The following is a 6,451-nucleotide window of genomic DNA, read 5'->3' on the forward strand; positions in this document are numbered from 1 at the left end:
CTAGTTAGTAGGAAGAGGAAATTGACCAACAAAGATGAAAGTTTCTCAGAGAAAAAAAAAGTGATGAGGCTGGGAGTGAAATTTGCATTGAAAGTAAATGAAATTATGGAAGCATTAGTTGACCGTGGAAACAGGACACTGCCCCCATTTATCCACTGTGAGGACAGTGCAGTCAGGGGGACTTAGTGGCTGAGAATTTACTGACATAAATGGGGAGAGTGGCTGTGACAAAAAGGATGAAGGTGTCCCAGAGGAAGTGACACTGGAATAAAGCTTCACCTTAGAGGAACTCAGAGATAATTCATGATTTTGGAAGCATAAAAAATAAAGTGTTGAAAGCCAATCCATACTTAGAAAGGAGTATGACAATTCACCAAGACTTAGAAAAGATGTTCATTTTATATTGTAAATTGTCAGATGAGAAGAAGCCAAGCACTGTTCGAACAACTCTTAGGTTGGTGAAGTTTGTTGTTGCTGTTGTTAATGAGTGGGGAGATTGTAAGTAGTTTCTTCTTTTTTATTGACAATATTAAGGTGTACAACATGATTTTTTGATATACATAGTGAAATGGTTACTAAAGTCAAGTAAATTAACACATCCATCATCTCTCCTTTTTTTGTGGTAAGGGCACTTCAAACACACACTCTCTTAGAAAATTTTGAGTATACAATATTAAGTATTATCCTCATGATGTACATTAAATCTCTAGATTTATTCTCCTACCTACCTGCAAGTTCATACTCTTTGACCCAAATCTCCCCATGTCTCCATGGAAACTCTGTTTCTGTGCATTCAAACATAGAACTCTCTGTTTCTAGGTATTCAACTTTTTCTTTCTTTTTTAGATTCACATATAAGTGTGTACATGCGGTATTTTTCTTTCCGTGGATGTGTATTTCACTTAGGATAATATCCTTCAGGTCCATCCATATTGTGGCAAGTGGCGGGCTGTCTTTCTTTTCCAAAGCTGAATAATATTCCATTATACATATTAATACATATGTCACAATTTCTTTATTCATTCACCCATGGATGGACACCTAGGTTGTTTCCATGTCTTGGCTATTATGAATAATCCTGCAATGAACATGAGCATGCAGATATTTCTATGAGATACTAACTCCATTTCCTTTATGTCTAGAGAAGGAATTGCTGGGTCAAGTTTTTTTTTTTTAAAGAAGTAAAACATTTTAATTCTCTATGTTTCTAATGTTTTAAATAGTACTTTTACTAATTATTCATTTCCATATACATTTATAACCAATAGTAAACAGTTTTTACTATTTTGACAAAAAATTTTAAAACTCATGGAACAATTGGAATTTTTCCCATTGATTATTAAGATCACTTTGCATAGTTTCAGCTTACATGTTTATTTGTGGGGTCCATATTCCCCTCTAGGAAAAGGACTGTCTGTAATCAAAATGAGGACCAGCAAACATCGCATATTTCCATCTTGAAAGACAGCACTCTCTGGCTAAGAGAGGTTCGACATGCATTACAATTTAAGACACAGTCTTAGAAGTCATGGAGTCACTGCTTGCCCATATGACATTTTAATGATAACTAAAAAAAAAGCATTCTTTCATGAAGACACTTTATTTCCATCTGTTAGAAAATTGTCCTAATCTATGATGGCTACAACGGAAATGGTGTATCTTTAGATACAGCCCCACTGTGCACCTTACAGTCTGATGGTGTGAGTGATGGCCCTGGGCTGGTTTCAGGGAATCTCAGTCTAGCTTACACACACAGTGCCTGGACCACAGGAGCTAAGGAAGATGTCACTGTCACTGGAGCAGACAGGAAAAGCTTCACAGTGAACATGGGTTCATCAGTGTCTTGAAGGGACCAGGGAAGGCGTGTAAGGAGCAGTCACCCAGATGCTACAGCAGATCCTGTCTTCATTTCAATTTTTGATATTTTTTCATCATGGATTTTTTTTTTTTTTTTGAGACAGAGTCTCGCTTTGTTGCCCAAGCTAGAGTGAGTGCCCTGGCAACAGTCTAGCTCACAGCAACCTCAATCTCCTGGGCTCAAACAATGCTCCTGCCTCAGCCTCCCAAGTAGCTGGGACTACAGGCATACACCACCATGCCCGGCTAATTTTTTCTATATATATTAGTTGGCCAATTAATTTCTTTCTATTTATAGTAGAGACGGGGTCTCACTCTTGCTCAGGCTGGTTTCGAACTCCTGACCTCCAGCAATCCGCCTGCCTCAGCCTCCCAGAGTGCTAGAATTACAGGTGTGAGCCACCACTCCCAGCCTCATCATGGACTTTTTTTACATTAAATTTTATTTTAAAATATCTTTGGTATTTACCTAAAGGAGTTAAACACTTATGTCCATGCAAAAACCTTCACAGAGATGTTTATAGCAGATTTATTCATGATTGCCAAAACTTGGAAGCAACCAAGATACCCTTCACTAGATGAATAGATAAATACACAGTGGCACATCCAGACAATAGAATATTAATCAGCTATAGAGAGAAATGAGTTATCAAGCCACAAAAAGACATGGAGGAACATTAACTGCATATTACTAAGTGAAAAAAGCCAATATCAAAAGACTAGATACTATGTAATTCCAACTATATGACATTGTGGAAAAGGCAAAACCATGGAGACAGTAAAAGAATCAGTGGTCGCCAGGGTTGGGGGGGGAGGGGGGGCTGGGAGGGAGGGATGAGTAGGCAGAGTCCAGGGGATTTTAGGGCAGGGAAATTCTTCCAATATGAGACTATGATGGTAGACACACATCATTGTACATATGTCAAGAGCACAGAATGTACACCAATAGTGACCCCTACTGTAAATTCTGGACTTTGGGAGTTCATTATGTATTAACATAGGTTCATCAGTTGTGCCCACTGTCCCACTCTGTTGGGGATGTTGATAATGGGGGTAGGGAGCTATGCATGTGTAGAGGCAGGGGTACATGGGAAATCTCTGTACCTTCCATTCAATATTGCTATAAACCTGAAACTACTCTAAACAAATCTATGAACAATATTCCATTAAAACGTTATTGATATTGATTGCTGAATTTTTGGGTACCCTCCTAAACTTTGTGCCCAAGGTAGCCCACTCACATCACCCTATTCACTTCATTGGAACTTTATGAGGCAACTTTCTACTTGCAACCACCGCTTCTCTGTAAAGAGCAAGGGCCACGGTGTGGCTGGCACTTTGGGTACTGGAGGGTCAGAAGAATCTTGAGTAATTTTCCTAATACATTTTCCTGCCATACAGGAAGTGATTGTGGTTCAGTTTTTGCAAACTGTGGATTAACCTCTGAATATCTGTAAGAGTTTGGGCCTTTGACTCTAATTTTATAATAATCTGAACGGTATCATTGTATGTGCTTTGAAATTCAGGTATAGCTTGACATCCAGGTAGGATTTAACAAGTAAAAATAGGGGCTATCCAGTTAACTCTAAATTTTAGACAAATAACAAATAATATTTTAGGATAAGCCATGCCCCATGACATATTTGGGAGAGACTTATACTAAAAAATTATTATTTATCTGAAATTCAAATTTATCTGTGTATGTCCCCTATTTTATCTGACAGCCCTACACCTGTGCAACTGCAATGATTTAGGGAAAGTTAATTCCCATTTTGTCTTAGTTGTCATTGCTGCAGTGTATAGACCTCACCATGTTAATGGCAGTCACATGTCAGTGCCTTGAATGTGAAGTGATTTTTATAACAGTAAATTTCTTTTTGTGCTAACTTTCATGTCTTTGAACAAAATTGCTTCTCTCAGCTTGGTATGCTCCTCTTTTGCTATCCTTCTAATTTGTATTTTTCCTCTTCTTTTGGACTGTTAGCATGTAAAATTTAGGCTAACAGGGGTCAGCTTTTGTCTTTTCATCTCATTTCTCTGACAGTTAAGAATTAAAAGGGAAGCACATGAGACAAAAATATGAAATCAGGCACCCACATCACATTCAGAGTTGCTTGCTTCCTCCGCATGAGGTCAATACATAATTCACTACTTGATTCAGGCAACTTTTCTTTCCTGGTCCATATAACTATACATGAGTTTTTTTTTTTTTTTTTTTTGGGAAGATTCTAGAAGCATATACATGAGTTTTGAAGTTAAGGCAGATTATCTATCTATTCACATGCCCTTACATATATCATACTTAATATTTATATTATGACTAATTGATTGACTAATAATTATTCCAGTATTCAAATAGTGAGTGGAAGAGTTAGAAAAATTGCCTTGTATTAACCATAGTGATTTACACTTTCTCCTTACATTAGGGAAATCCTATTTTGTTACATTTTTTCCACACTTTCTTTTGTTTTTGAAATTGGTTATTTCCTCTACCCAAATTGCCAAGCACCTTCCCTGCCTGGTAGGAAACTCACACCATTTCTAGTCTTCTGAGGCTTGTTTTTGCCATTTATATACAGAACACTGGAAACAGCCACCCCTTTGTCCTGCTCATCTTCTCTGACACTTCAATCACAGCAGAAAAGCCACTCTTTTGTTGCCCCTGTAGCTCCTTTTGGCTTGTGCTATGGAGTCACTGGGCAAATATGGTGGACTGAGAACTTGTCTAGCAAAAAGAGGAACTGGGCATGATGTTTAAAGACCCCTGGAACTGAGGATTCTGACACTTTACCAGGGATAGCATTAGGGGCTAAGTATGTAATTGCGAATCCTTTGATTTTAAAGATTTTGCATGATTGTGAGAGAGAGAGAAACAGAAATAATTTTGCTCCAATGTTGTTATTTAATGCTTGTGTTATTCATAGAGAATTATCTGAGCTGCAGCAGGGGTTAAAGGTGATCTTTTCAAGCAAGGTAGGAAAGAAGCGCAGAGCAGTGGTCTGGTTAAAGGTTCACCTTGTACTGTTAGGTGTCCTTTGACTCATATCTAAGTAGCACGCATTGGAAATGCTGATTTGATATCGAATTGCTTTGGCGGCTAAGTACTAAGAGAATGGAGTGAATTAATCTTTTTTCCTTCTGAATATGAGCAACTAAAGAAGCTTCTGTCCTCAACCATGGTCTTTCTCCATAGTTTGTGGTATGAAAAATAGAGCTCCAGCTAATAAGAGTAAGTTAGTTGTGAGATAAATTAGACCTGTCAGGGAACACTCAGGTTTGGCCGGCTTCCCAGCAGTTGCGTAGTTTGAGAGCGGAGCAGAAATGTCCCACCAGGCTAAACACTAAGGACATGCCACCATTGGATTGTCTGCCAGCAGTAAAAGTCAGAGAGCTTTGGAAGGAGGTTGTTCCAGATTCCTGAACATCCTTACAGCAAGAGCTATCAAATGTGAATAATTTTTCTCTCTTCAAAAGCGTCTTTTTATTTTCTTTTTCTGAGCAGAACTCTGGCAATTTTAAAAACCATATTTTAAAGAATAAAAACAAGGCGGAGGAAATGCATGGCATATGAAGGCTTAGGAACATATTTAATGACAGTTTTTAAAAACTGAAATCTTATTTAAAGGAAAGTAAGAGGCTTGGGATAAGGGCTGTCTTGACAGTCCCCACAAGGGCACTTATCTCCTATCTGAACCTGACTTTGGGGTCCTGGGACCTTGGCAGCGAACTGTTTTAACAATAAATCAGGGCTGGGCACGGTGGCTCACGCCTGTAATCCTAGCACTCTGGGAGGCCAAGGCGGGCTGATAGCTCGAGGTCAGGAGCTCGAAACCAGCCTGAGCAAGAGCGAGACCCTGTCTCTACTATAAATAGAAAGAAATTAATTGGTCAACTAATATATATAGAAAAAATTAGCCAGGTGTGGTGGCGCATGCCTGTAGACCCAGCTACTCGGGAGGCTGAGGCAGTAGGATCGCTTGAGCCCAGGAGTGTGAGGTTGCTGTAAGCTAGGCTGACGCCAGGGCACTCACTCTAGCCTGGGCGACAAAGAAAGACTCTGTCTCAAAAAAACAAAACAAAACAATAAATCAGGCTCCACTGTGGTTGCTGGCTGTTCTGGAGTTGGTGCCTACAGAAATGAGAGAAGATCCTGCTCTTTTTGAGAAAAGTCAATTCAATTTAATTCAAGAAATGTTGATTGGTTACTCCTATGTGCGATTTATAGTAATCGGGGTGGTAAATTTTTTTAAGGGGAAAAGGACTGATTCAGTGACATTTAATTCACATCTCACAGGCCAGATCTTCCTTGAAAATGACCATATTGATTGTGATTTGTTTTGAAGTACTTTTGCACAGGCAGTGGAATGCACAGACACATACCTCACCCCACATACAAACATACGCACAGGGTATACTTTATACCCTAGGATCAGTTAATTAACATTTGTAGTACTCTAATCAGGAACACACACTCCAGCAGTGGTTGGTTAGCATCTGAAAAACTAATTAAAGCCCTGTAAGTCTCAGACATGGCTGATAAAAGGGTGCCAGCTAATTATGTCTGATCAATCCCAGAAAGTTAAAAATTTTGCAA

This window comes from Microcebus murinus, chromosome 11 (assembly GCF_040939455.1).
Source record: "Microcebus murinus isolate Inina chromosome 11, M.murinus_Inina_mat1.0, whole genome shotgun sequence".
Lineage (NCBI taxonomy): Eukaryota > Metazoa > Chordata > Mammalia > Primates > Cheirogaleidae > Microcebus > Microcebus murinus.